The following is a 15,115-nucleotide window of genomic DNA, read 5'->3' as shown; positions in this document are numbered from 1 at the left end:
ACTAGTCAGGAGGAGAAGGTAACTACATACACCACAAACCCAGTCCCACATAGACCTATCACAACTGTAAACCAAACACATAAACACAGAAAAATATTCCTGGAGGCCCTAATTACAAACACACCACACCAACAGAGGCCACCAAAGCAGATCCCAAGCAACCACAACCTCCAAACATAGCACATGCAACACATAGTACACAAAGCTGGTGTGCCAAACAGTTACAGGCCAGAAAGAGAAACAACATGCCTGATACAGTTGTAATAGGTGTCTGTATAGGCAGACACACTGCTGTCCCACTCACCAGACTGAACAAGGGAAAGGGTACAGTAAGCTGCCTGTAGGCTGCCACAATATGCCACATAACACAAGTACGCAGGTCACCCCAAAGCAAGCAGAAATATGATGCACTCATTGTCCATGCTGGTGTGAATGACCTGAGATGTACCTCCCTGGACTACATGAAAAGAGACATGGATGAGCTCTCTGAGTATGTACTCCAGGCTGGTATGACACTGGCCATTTGCAGCATCCAACCCTCACCAAGAATGATGCCACAGTACAAACACAGAATGATCAGCTTTAACAGGTGGCACAGTTACAGCTGTCAGTCCAAGAGGGTCTAATATCTGTCTGCTTGAGATGTCATGCATGACAAGCCATGCTGCTGTTCCAGGGATGGCTTGCATCTGTTACCCCTGGGTGTCTGGATACTGGATAAGGCCTTTGCCACCTCCGTAGAGCCGTACGTAGGCAAGGCCAAAAAGACTAACCCACCACCCTAGAAAACATAAGTGGTAAGAAACATAAGGGTAATGCTGACCAATGCCAGATGTGTAAACTGCATTATGCATGCACCTGAGGCACTTCCCAGTATGGAGAACATCGATGTCTGTGCAGTGGCAGAAGCAGCGGAGACCACCCATGTGCACCTAAGTGTAGTCAAAACTGCTGTGCAGTCTGTAACATGTGCCAGACCACACTCTCAAATGCAGGAACCCCACCCAGACATCTTGAAGACACTGGACAGTATGAATGTCCCACCAAATACCAGACAAGGTACTCACAAATTACCACATAGGTGGTAAACCATTATGTATGCAAGGAGTAATCAGGGACCTAGGGACACAAGTTGACAGTAACCTGTCATGTGACACTCACAATGCCAATGTGGCTAGGAAGACTGTGTATATTGGACACCGTATCATGAAAGGATTCACATCTACATCAACAGAGGTCACTGTGCCCCTGTACTGTTCCCTTACCAGACCCATAATCTAGTACAATGACTCATATGGGATGTACTGTACCTGACACCTGCAGCGGTTAGGAAGACCTCAAAGGTACCCCACCAAGAGGATAAAGGGTGTCAAATATATGTCATATGCTGCCTGGCTGTAGACACCCCAGCTGAATGCAGTCACAGACTGCCTACACAGAGGCATTGTATGTCTGTTGTACATGACCATGTCCAACACAGGAGTAATGGACATGCTCCACCACAGGAAATCAAAGCCATTGGAGCTGTGAGAGTGACAGGTGTCAGCCTCAACACATAATGAAATAGGATGTGCTGGAGGGACAGATACATAACCCAGAGGCTCCCCACACCCAGAAACAGGATCCCAATCCATGTTAGGCAGAGCCCCTCACTGACACCCCTCAACAGGAATATTGCCAAGTGGATGGATGGTCATACATGTACACTGGGGGTCTTCTCTGTGTCACGTCCAGACAAAGGCACAGTAAATAAAATCATAAATGGCCATAATAGTCTCACAGCAAGGGGCGGCGAAACACGCACACACTCTGGCTAGGCTAACTAATGCCCTAGGGTGGATAGCCTAGTATGAACCTATGAACCTATGAAGATACAAATTGTACAAGACACTAAGGATAATCACAAGGCTTACTTAACTGATGGTATGAACCATGTTGGGAATTCACAGATATGCTCCGAATCACACAGATATTACAAACAACATACCAAACACACACACATATTGCCAACATACAACCTGACAGGTTCAGTGCAAACCCTCCCCCCCAGAATGCAAAATATCTATCCCAGCAGACTGCTGGTCCCCTGACATTGCAGATGCTGAGGTAACAGCCATCATCTGCAAAGCAAAACACACAGCAGCAAAGTTATGTGATGGTGTCCTGGGCTGAGGCCAACATGGACTCCAAGAATAATGGAATGCCAAATCACACTACTGCCCAATGTCAGCCTTACCACAGGATATGTACCCAAAGAGCAGTGTACAACAACAGTGGTCCTTCACAACAAAGGTGTTGCCTGAATGGATACTGCAAACTACCACCCCAGGATCCTGACAAGCTTGGTCTGCACAGCTATGGAAAGGATCAGTATGTACCACAGACATAAAGCTATCGTGGACCTACTGACACCAGACCCTACCCAGTGTGGCTGCTGTAACTGCAGATCCTGCCCCTAAGCATGTTTGACCCATTTGAAACAGTCATTAAGGTCATTGATGAGGGCAATGTGGTCCACACAGCGTAGCTGGACCGTGCATATGCTTCCAGACAATACCCTACGAGTTCAGTATGGATATGTTCACCAGCTTAAATATAAACCCCTATGTCAGTAGAGAGGTTGCAAACCAGACCAAGGACAGAACTGACATGGTCAGACATGCTGCATCCATGTCAGACTACAAAGCAGATATGAGTGGCAACCCCCAAGGATTGGTCCCGGGACCTCCCCCGTTCCGTATATATGTCCCATAGGTACAGGCCAACATGGAAGGACTGTGACTGAACATGTATGCAGAGGAGTACAAACTGCCCACCATATCTGACCCCCAGCTGACACAAGCAACCCACAAAAGGGCCACATAGAAACAGACAACTGGAGCCATAGCCATGTCAGCAAGCTAATTGCAGAACTGTGTATAGACAACCACTGTGGATATACAGTAAGTGCCCACAAATTACCACACAGGTGTTAACCCATTACGTACCTATCATGTAATGAGAGACCTGGGGATACAAGGTGATAGATATCCTGCATTGGACAAACATGTGGCTGTAGTGTTCGCAGAAACATACCATATACCCACCCAATCATGAAGGTTGTCAGATGTAGATAAGGGGAGGTCACTGTGGCTCTGCAGTCATCCTTCATCAGCATCACAATTGACTACAATAGCCCCTGTGGGATATACCTCAGCCGACACCTCCATCAACTGTAAAGTCCACAACAGTACCCCACCAGGAGTAGCAAAAAGCATGAACAGATGCCATGTGTTGCCTGAGTAAACAAACTGCAGCTCCACACACTGCCATACTGCCCACCCAGAGGCAAGCTGTGCCTGATGTATGAAGCCATGTCCAAGCTGGAATCAATGAACATGCTGCACCTTGTACAATCTGAATGGCAGTGAGCTATGCACATGAGAGACCTGAACCCCAGCACTGACATACATAGGACAAGCTGTACAGAATGATCCATAACACAGAAGGCTTGAGTAAACTCCCAGTACAGGTTAGCCAGAGAGTCACCTATCGACACCCCTCAAGAGGAATCCTGATGAGTGGATGGGAGATGGTAGGTTAACCCTGGGTATCACTGTTATGTCAGAGCTAGATGGAGGCACAGTATACTAACCATGACATATGTCATGGCAAACTCCAGTTACAATGTGTGTCGAAGGACAAACACACTCTGTGACTATCACTAGAATGGCCTAGGGAACATCGCTAGTGTTTGCCAATGTCCACCTATGTTGTGGAATACACTACCAATGTTGGACAAGCCTGGTGTAGGTAGTCCATATCTGAACATAATGCAACATGGTCATATGTGCACAACTGGCCCCTACACAGTCTGTTGTGCTCACTATGAAGATGTCAAGCAGTGATAGGACTAAAGCCCAGGATACTGTCCACCACAGTGAAAGTACTGAACCAGTACACTATACGGTACTACAGTGTTAGGTCATTATGAAAGGATGTTGACAACTGTATGCAAAGTATCCCATGCAATCCCTGCAGGCACAGTATATTCCCTGTTGTGGCAGACATGAAGCAGTTGGCCAGTTAGTACACAACATGACACCCAACACACAACCATAAACGTGAGATATTGTTGAAGTTCACACACACCCAAATATGTGGTGGACTTCAGAGATCAACATATGGAAAGCTCACACTGGGCATGCTCGCACACTTTGATAAATGAGGCATATGTCAGACAACATGCCATGGAAAGGCTGAACTGGGCATGCTCACACACTTAGGCCATATCTTCGTTTAGCAGTTGGCCACACATATCTGGTATTTGTACGTGTCATTCCAGGAACCAACCACAACACAGCAATCTGCCCAGTGCACACAGTAAATGACTACAGAGACATAAGTGATATAGTGGATCGCCCTCATATTCAAACATCTTCCACAGATACACAAGTTGTTCATAGGAACAGGGAATGCTATGGCAATAAAGACCTGCAAACAGTCTAACAGCACAACAAATATTCTGCATCTGACAATTGAACATATGGGTGTAGAGGTCAATACTAGGCTTGTTGCCCTAGGGAATGACAGCTTAGCCAGAGTGTGCTTGGCATCTGCATCCCCAGTACAGTAGGCTACTGTGCCACTGTAAAGTAGGTCACATAAGGCAACGTGTGAGGCTAATGAGCTGTGCCTCTGTCAAGCAGGGGCACAGTGGAGATCCCAGGGTTTGAATGTACTAAGTCACAGCCATGTTGTAGGTGTGTGCTGGAAGAGGGTTGCTGAGGACCTCTAACAGTAAGTGGGCGTCAATAACAGACTGAGGGGAGCCCTATCTGCATTGTCTGGACAATTCCACTGTCAACACTGTGTTGTGATAATTATGTGGGAATGAAGTGTCGTGCCGGTACTGTTCACAGATGTCCTCCCTCTGTGGGCTACAGCTCTGCAATGTATTAGCTCACTCTGTCTGTTGGACGGCTCATATATGGCTGGTGTACACCTGAAAAGTGTCTTGTTGTGGAGCAGTCATGGGTATATGTGGGATAGCATGATCAATGCAAACCTTACACATGCTCATAGAATGCAATTGTCAAGGATTATGCAGAGTGGCCAGTATAGTCCCCCAGCATGGGTCCTTTGAAGTCGTCCACCCCACTCTTCACAAGTGTAGAGTCTGCTTGTGCTAAATACAGTTTGTTTGCAGTGACAACCTTGCCTGAGGGTGGGGATGGGATATGGAAGTCCAGGGAAAGGTGGGTATGGTCAGATATCAACAATGGTGGTCTACCTCTGGTGTGGAACAGTGAGTATCCATGTTGCAGATGGACAGGTGCAATATGTATTCCCCCATGTGGCTGTGGTGAGTGGTTCTGCCATAGCACATGGACCCACAAATTGTAGTGGCTGTAGGGTAAAGTGGTAGAGGCCTGAGTAGTTCCCACACACAATATGCCTGTACCTGATGTTAACAACTGGAATGGTGTATGTGAACACCTGCATATCCCGGCACTGTTCCCAGGGAAGCAAAGTGTGTGTCCTGGATGTGGGAGTGGTGTTCTGGACTAGTTATGTTGTGTGTTACAGGTCCTGTGGTCACGAAGCATGGTATAGAACATAACCTGCCAGTGCGATGTGCATATCTGACCCTGACGTAGGTGGCTGCAAATGCATATATATGCTATCCCCCACATGACAGGTAGTACTAGATGTACATACCTCTGTAGAAATAAAGATGTCAGCACCCTATAAATACTGCAGGTGCAGACCAGACGCCCACTAATTTGGTTAGCGCGCTCTGCTAATGCGTCTCCCTCAAGTGTCATAATATAGATAGGTAGGAGTTCGAACCATGCAAATGCTCAGTGTGTGTGTGTGTGTGTGTGTGTGTGTGTGTGTGTGTGTGTGTGTGTGTGTGTGTGTGTGTGTGTGTGTGTGGGTAAGTGGGGTTGATGTGTGTGCAAGTCTGTGTGAGGGAGATGTCCCTTTTGGCAACTGTGAAAACACTCTACAGGATGCACATTCCCCTATGTAAGCACTGATGATGTCAGCACCCTATAAGTACAGCAGGAGAAGGAAACCCTCCCAATAATGTGAATAGCGTGCTCTGCTAATGCATCTGTCATGAGTGTCATAATATAATTAGGTAGGGGTTTGAATCCTGCAACTGCCCAGTGTGTGTGGAGGGTGGTTAGTGTGTGTGTAAGTCTGTGTGAGGGATATGTCCCTTTTGGCAACTGTGAAAACACTCTACAGGATGCACATTCCCCTATCTAGGCACTGATGATGTCAGCACCCTATAAGTACAGCAGGAGAAGGGAACCCTCCCAGTAATGCGAAGAGCATGCTCTGCTAATGCATCTGTCACGAGTGTCATAACATCGTTAGGTAGGAGTTTGAATCCTGCAACTTCCCAGTGGGTGTGGAGGTGGGTTAGTGTGTGTGCAAGTCTGTGTGAGAGAGATGTCCCTTTTGGCAACTGTCAAAGCACTCTACAGGATGCACATTCCCCTATCTAAGCACAGATGATGTCAGCACCCTATAAGTACAGCAGGAGAAGGGAAACCTCCCAGTAATTCAAATAGCGCACTCTGCTAATGTGTTTCTCTCAAGTGTCATAACATAGTTAGGTAAGAGTTTGAAACCTGCAAGTGTGTGTGTTTGGATGTGGGGAGTTTGTGTGTGTGCAATTCTGTATGAAAGACATGTGCTTTTTTGCAATCAGGAGATCACACTACATGATGTACATTACCCTTTCCAAACACTGATGATGTCAGCACCCTATACATACAGCTGGAGAAGGGACACCTCCCAATAATCCGACTAACGCACTCTGCTAATGCGTCTCTCTCAAATGTGATAACATAGGTAGGAGTTTGAAACCTGCAAATGGCAATTGTGTGTGTGTGTGTGTTTGGCTGTGGGGAGTTTGTCTGTGTGCAATTCTGAATGAAAAACATGTGTGTTTTGGCAATCAGGAGATCACACTACATGATGCACATTACCCTTTCCAAACACTGATGATGTCAGCACCCTATAAGTACAGCTGGAGAAGAGGGACCTCCTAGTAATCCGAATAGTGCACTTCGATAATGCGTCTCTCTCACGTGTCGTGACATAGTTAGGTAGGGGTATGAATCCGACAAGTGTGTGTGTGTGTGGGGGTAGTAGGGTGTGTGTAATTGCAAGTGTGAGAAAACAGTTCCTTTTGGCAAATACTACAATACACCAGATGCTGCATATTCCCCCAGTAAACACAGGGGATGTCACCACACTATCAGCACAGCCAAACAGGGCTACTTGGCCAGTAAGGCCAATAGTGCACTCACTACTGGATCTATTACCATTGTCAGAGCACAGATAGGTATGTTTTGGAAACCCACAACTGCCACGTGTGGTTGTGTCACACAATATGACCTTGTATGGGTCTTTGTGCATAACAATGCATGCCATTGCCTAAACCAGCAATGGCAATGCACACATGATGTATGTGTGTGACACATACACATAAATACCTGTGACCTGCAGTAGTTACCATGTCTGACACATGCCTCGAGTGGATAAATGGTATTTGCAATGCATAACAATATGACTGTGTCTTACTGTGCAGGGGCCTTGCTGTATGTATCTATACAGTGTGGGTTGTATATGGTAAAATACCTACAGCAGGGGATACACATCTGGTCTGGGCCATATAGTCTACATGTAGTCGATGAACAGGTGCTGCATGTTCCCACCTGTTGTGGGAGTGGTAACATGTTATTCCACTGCTATTCAGTGACCACATGCTGGGAACCTTTCAGCTAGTGTGTTGTAGCTACAGTAATGCTCACACACAATGTTTGGCTGGATGCAGTCCAGCCATATAAAGACATTTCTTGAGACTGTCATATTGCCAGTGCTGTTATGGAGGATAGGTGGGTTTCCTGTGTATGGGAGGGTTGTGTGTGCCAGGCTATGAACCAGAAGGCAGTCCAACACACTGTTAGCTGCACATGAATAGGCCCTGATGCTTTGTGCTGTGCCAACAACCTGGAGGTGTGTGTATCTGTGGTGCCTTGGGATACCACCCCCCCTGTCCATGTGTGTTACATGTGTAGGGGACGACAGGCATGGTATGAGGTATAACCTGGCAGTGATGGGTTGCACCTGTGAGCCGTGAATCAGGACTCTGGTACTGCACAGACATTGCAGTTCACCATGCTGAGGACAGTGTCCAGTGCATGCATCCTGCGGTGTACACTGCTGGTGTTGTGTAGCATCACTGTTAGTGTCCTATCCTGTGTGATACCCGCGGAGGTGGCTATGTAATCCGTGTCCTGCAGCAAAAGGCACTATGTGTGTATCAAGGGGCTTTGCCAATATACAATGGCCCATGGGTGTCACGTGCAAGCTGCCCCTCGCAAATCATTATGGCTTAATTAGCATGTAAGCACACAGTGACAGCCAGTGGATACCCTATGAATTACATTGGAGATTGAGCAGAATGTAGACATAGAACACCCTTCCTACATATAGTGGTAGCATACCTGGTGAAGGTATGATGGCAACCAATATCAGGCTCATACTGGCCCATGCCACATGCTGAGAGATCCCTTCTATGTTCCCTATCATGTAGTCCAGGGAGGTATATCTCAGGTCATCCATAGTGGCATGGTCAATGACTGAGTCATATGTGACCATGCCTCTGACTGACCTGTATGCATGTGTTTTGTGGTGGACCATAGTGCCCCACAGGCATATCACTGTGAACTTCACCATATATAGCCTGTTGAGCGGGACCCCATTGCAGCGGCCAAGAGAGGTACCTGACACATCTGTAGCAGGTGTGTTGTGTAGCCCTACAGACTGTGAGTGTGTGGCACACGGGATGTGTGTGCCATGTGTGGCATGTGCTCTGTTCCGATGTAATGTATGCCTGTGTGCCAGCTGCGGAGGTGTGTGATGCTCAGACAGGATGCTATTCTGAGTCTCCAAGTATGCCCCAGTGTGTTCAGATTGCTGTTCGTGCGGGTCTATGTCAGACTGGTATTGTAGTCACTGTAGAATGTCATGCCACCTGACAGGGTATGGCATTACTGGGTTCAGAGTGCTCAGTTCCCAGATTGGCTATGTGGTGGCATCCCACACATGTGTTGTACGTTCCTGGCCAGGGGTGAGGGTTGACTGCATACATGTGGCAGCTGTGACATTGCCACATGACTCACATAAACCACAACTGGACCATAGAGGTGATTCACAGGTTAGGTTACCTTTGCACATGCTACCATAGTACTGTGATTGCCATGGTGATTACCAACACATAGGGCCAATGGGGAACAACATACTGAAGGTGTGTATGTGTGGGTGTACTGTTACTGATTTCATAGCACTGGCATATATGACTGCACACATGGGTAAATGCCAGGTAAGACATGTGCAATGTGTCACAGGCAACGTACATGTGAACAGGACAGACAGTGACGTTCTGTCATGTGTAAACTTGACATACGTATGACGCTATGCAGATGTCACTAGGAGTCCACAGAAGCACTGTAACTCTACATTGCAGGTGGAAGCAGTGTTCCAGGAACCCTGCGAACATGCATGCAAACAAAGCTACAGTAAGCAGGGCTGGAAGTAGTCCATTGTACAACAAAGAAGGGGTAACACTAACAGTAGGTAACAGTGCAAATATGTAGGCACTATCAACATGTACCCAGGAATGCACAGCTCAGATGTCCATGGTAGAACTGATATTATGTCATAGTTAATTGTGATTTGGATTACATTGGTACTGCACACATATCAACATGCAAACATCCACATTGCATAGTCGTTGTGGGCAACTTGCCACCATTACTGTACATGTCCATCATTGCGTATCACTACTTGCATTAGCTTCCCCCTGTGCTACCCATGTATGTGGCTATCTGTTGACATCCTTACCACCAGTATGCAATAATGTGCAGCTGTTACACTTTGGTACGTACTATGGGTGTAGATAACAATTCAGGACAGTCATACGGTTACTGCATCAGGCATGCTGGGATATACACACAGTCATATCAGCACACTGTACTGTTACCAACATGATACTACTAATACACTTATATGTAGTCACCCTGTGCATCAGCAACATGTTTACCTGTTCCTGCACTGATGTTGGAGATTGCAGGAGGTGGCACAGTTTCATCATATGCACAGGGTGTGAATTAGGTATGCCTGATTCTGCCACTGATACCACCAATTGACATGTGTGTGTATGTGTGTTGGTGAGGGACAGCAGTACAGGGTGGGGCACTGTTGGTGCAGTGTGTGCGTGTATGTGGTAGCCCTAGGTGTTAACATTTCACATGTGTGTATGCATGCACACAGTTCCACCTCATGGCTGCCATATACTGGAGTTTGTGGACAGCCACAGACTGCACCTGGCAGGTCATACAGATCAGTGTCTGTGGGCACGGACACGGTACCTGTACCTGGCAGGGGTGCTATGGACCATATCCGGTACTAAGCCAGACTGGGTACTGTCATCAGAAGTGGGAGTGTGTTGACTGGACACAGGTGCCTGTTGGGACTGTCCAGAGCCACGTGCACGTGGTCTCCTGGGGCATTCCGATGACAGCACAGACGGCTGCTGCTGGCACTATGGGGGCGTCCGCGGGCCTGTTGTCATCCGCGCCGACTGCCAGCTGCTGCTGTTGCTGGCATACGGCCATGTCGACGCTGCAACCGCCCACCATTGCCCTGGCTCATGGACATGTGGTTGTGGAACTGCTGTAATATGTCCCGACAACATCTGTCTATGACATCGGTGAAATTACGGATAGCATCCGCAATGTCACGCATACTGTCTGTCATGGCTGTGCGACATGCTCTCAGCTCCCTCAGACCCTGTCTGGTGTACCTTTCCATACGCGACTGTGCCTGCATGACAGCCCGAAACATAGCTGAGGTTGACAGACCTCTTTGGGAACATCTGCCAGAGGCAGTATGCCCACGGATGCTCCCACGAGAACCCATGGGCAACTGTCTGTGTGGTACCATCGCAGGACCCTGCCCATGGCTGCTATGTGGGGAAGCATGTGCCACAGATACCACATTACCCTGGTCAATGCCCACTGTATCCTGTCCATCACCTAGGGACAATGGTGACATAGGATGCACTGTCAGGATGACTGTGTGCAATGATGGGGTTGACAGCTGTGTACTGTCAATTGGCTGACCAATGACGGACCCTGACACACCTTCCTGTGCCATTACACAGATATCATCATTATCAGTACCTGTGGCATCAGATTCAGGTTCCCTGCTGCAGGACACCAGAGCAGCACCAGAACCTGTGGGAGGAAGACAGGAAACACAGTTTACAATGCCTACACAATGTTACCAGTGATGCACTTATGCACACATGCACACATGCACACGTGGACACAGGCACACATGCACACATGCACACATGCACACGTGGACACATGCACACATGCACACAGGCACACGTGGACACAGGCACACATGCACACATGCACACGTGCACACGTGCGCACATGGACACGTGTACACATGCACACATGCACACATGCATACGTGGGCACATGCACACATGCACACCTGGACACAGGCACACATGCACACATGCACACATGCACACGTGGACACAGGCACACATGCACACATGCACACATGGACACAGGCACACATGCACACATGCACACATGCACACCCCGCAGTATACACACAGAGCACTACTGAGTTACACTAGTATTACTAGCACTATCAGGACTATTATAGGTATTGTTAAAACACACTCACCAGCATGGATGGGCTGCCTTGCTGTAACACCGAAGGGACCTGCAGAAATGATGAGATTAATGTCAGTGGGCACAACTGTGCCATTGATACTGCATATGATACAGTGCAGTAGTACACCAGTTGCCTTTCACACGTCAGCTGCTGATATTGGCAATATCACACCTGCACAATTACATACTATGTTGACAGCTACATACCACGGACACACCTTACACATGCATAAACTAACAGTGTACAGAACAGTCAAGTGTACATATGGCATATTACCTGCACGCTCCATGTCATGCTGCTGTGTGGATCCAGCCTCCATCATGATGCAGGTGTATTGCTGTTGCTGTTCCGGGGCTGGAGCCACAACACTTAGGAGTAGCCCCTCCAGTCTGGTGAGGGGGGGGATGTGTGGCCACCCCACCTCCTGTGGCAACCTGTTGCCAGTGGATATCCGACGCACGCTGACGGACATTTCTGATTAAATCACTGTAGTGATGTTGTACCTGCTCATATGTCCTATTATGCGTGCCAATGTCATTTACCCTACGGACAAGGTCTTGCCACAGTGCAGCCCTCTCCTGCTGATTCTGGCTGATGCATGAAAACAGTATGTCATAATCCCGCACCAGGCTCTGGTGTATCTCCTCATCTTCTGCTGCAGAGTAGGCAGGATTACGCTGACGCGCCATGTCCCTGGAAGAGAACACAAACAGGATATCAGCAGACTATGTCAGCAATATATGGCACACATACTATACATGATACTCAACTGTAGTGATATACTACTACTCCCATATGTAGCATGTGTGTGTCTCTTGGTGGATACACAAGTACATGTCCAGATATCAGTGCTCAGCCAACACCTGTGCAACAATACCTGCCACATTCCATACAACATAGTAGCATGCCCCATCGGTCAGCACACTGCGATGGGTCCAATGCACAACCTCACTCTGGGGGTTCATACCAAGGTACTGTATGTGGAACACCATCCACTAGTGTGATCTGGACACAAGTTACTCAGCCTGGATATACATATCCCCCCCCACCACCACCAGCACAGTAGACTACTTTGATATGTATGTGATTAGACAGTTATTCACTTGTTAGGACTGAGATAGTATCCATCCAGCCCACTGGGCCAGTGGAAGCCACAACCCACACTGCTGACCCCTTTGCGAATGCTTCCCACGGACATCCCAGAGATTGCATGGAACATGGACACACATTTCCAACCCAGACCCTATGCACAAAGGTTAGGCATCCTGTCCAGTGGACCCCAGCCAAAGGCAGATTGTATAACGATAGAAGGAGGCTACTGCAGGACAGAGCAGATTCACATTAAGGGAAGGCATCTGTGGTCAGCACTGGTAATAAGCTACGGTCTCTCATAACAACTTCCACGGCCTACTCTGGGAGGGAAATGGCCACGAACACTATAGATAACCACAAGTTCTTCTTCAGTTATGTTACACATATGGACCAAACGCCTCAGATATGCTCTGAGTTACTACACACCTACTTAACATTCACCGAACACACAGATATTGGCAACATTCTTGCAGACAGGTTCAGTGCACGTATCCCCCCTCCTTCTCCCCCACACTTAGAAGTACTTATCACAGCTGAATGTAACCTCCCTATCATCTCACATGTCCAGGTGAGGGCCGCCCTCAGCAAAGCAGAACACACAGCATCAATGTGACCTGATGGTATCCCTGGATGTGTGCTATGTGAACTCCAAGAGGACATACAACCGCATATAAGACTGATATTTAACCTTGGCCCTACTACGGGATATGTACCTGAACACTGGCATACAGCAACAGTGGTCCCACTCCACTAAGGAGGCACCTCTACTGACCCTGGGAACTACCGCACCATAAGCTTAACCAGCCTGGTCTGCAAAGCTATGGAATGATTCAGTATGGGACGCATAGACAGCGATATTGGGTACCTGCAGACACTTGTTCCCGGCCAGTTTGCCTTTGTGATGGGCTGATCCTGCCTTTTGAACCTGGTTGACCTTTCAAAACAGTCACTACAGCCATTGATGAGGGCAATGCAATCCATACAGCCTACCTGGACTTGCCTAAGGCCTTCAACACAGTACTCCACTCAGGCATCATAGACAAGCTTATTAGCTTACATGTTACTACATATGTCACATGATGGGTTGCACACTGGTTGACATACAGAATCCATAATATCGATATTGTAGGAGCCATGTCCGACTCAATGCCAGTCACATGTGGTATCCCACAGGCCTCTGTCCTAGGACCCCTCTTGTTTGGCATTTATTTCTCAGATGTAAAAGCAAACATGTGTGGGTTGTGGATGACAAATTTCCCAGATGACTGTTAACTAAGCGCCATAGTCGTTACACCAGCTGACACACACATCCTACAGACAGGCCTCACTGCAACGGAAAACTGCTGCCAGGATCATGGCCTAACACTGAATGAAATGTAATGTATAGTCATCCCCTTTGGGTGGAACTACGTAAACACAACATATCACATGGACATACCTATAGATACAGACCTATGACACATATGGAGGGTTCACAGTATGCAGACTATTAACCTGTTACTTTACATTACCTGTGTTTGTCGCAGCTGGTTGCATTACCGCTAATACATCTTCCTGCTGCTGCGGGCACTGCTTGGTACTGTCACTGCTGACAGCTTCAACTCAGTTTGTGTACCATGTGTTGTTGTTTGTGTTGTTATTTTTATTTTTTCTTTCTCTCTCTCTCTCTCTCTCTCTCTCTCTCTCTCTCTCTGTCTGCCTCCAGACAGTGCAATGAATGTATTTCATGTGTGGAGTGTGAGTACAGGATGCTTTTGTAGGTTTCTGCATAAGTCCATGTGATGGCCTCTGCACCAATTGTAAGCCAGCATTTGCTGATTGCATGCATCCAGTTGTGTACTGATTGCAGTTCTCACTGTGATTTCAGGACAGTGCTATAAAAGGGTATGTGAGGTAGGCGTTGCCCTTTCAGATTGTAAGGGCGGGGACCATGCTAGTATGCTGTGGACACTGTTCTGTGAGTGTAAAGGTTAGTATCTCTCTCATGATTCAGGCTGTGTTGTAGATTCACATTTCTCCATTCCTCTCCTGTTTCCTGTAGTAAATGTGTATATACACTGACACCTACAACTATATATATATATATACATATATATATATATATATATATATATATATATATATATATAAATATACATACATTTATATATGTACATTAACTGACATTATTACCTACTAGCTACCAACTAGCATGGCTGTTTCTGTTCACACACTACTATTATGGAAATCCACTAGTTTTGACAGTAAGTATGAATGA

Source organism: Protopterus annectens, chromosome 3.part1, assembly GCF_019279795.1.
Source record: "Protopterus annectens isolate FY-2018-M chromosome 3.part1, PAN1.0, whole genome shotgun sequence".
NCBI classification, from domain to species: Eukaryota; Metazoa; Chordata; order Ceratodontiformes; family Protopteridae; genus Protopterus; species Protopterus annectens.
Note: the sequence above shows the minus strand (reverse complement) of the source record.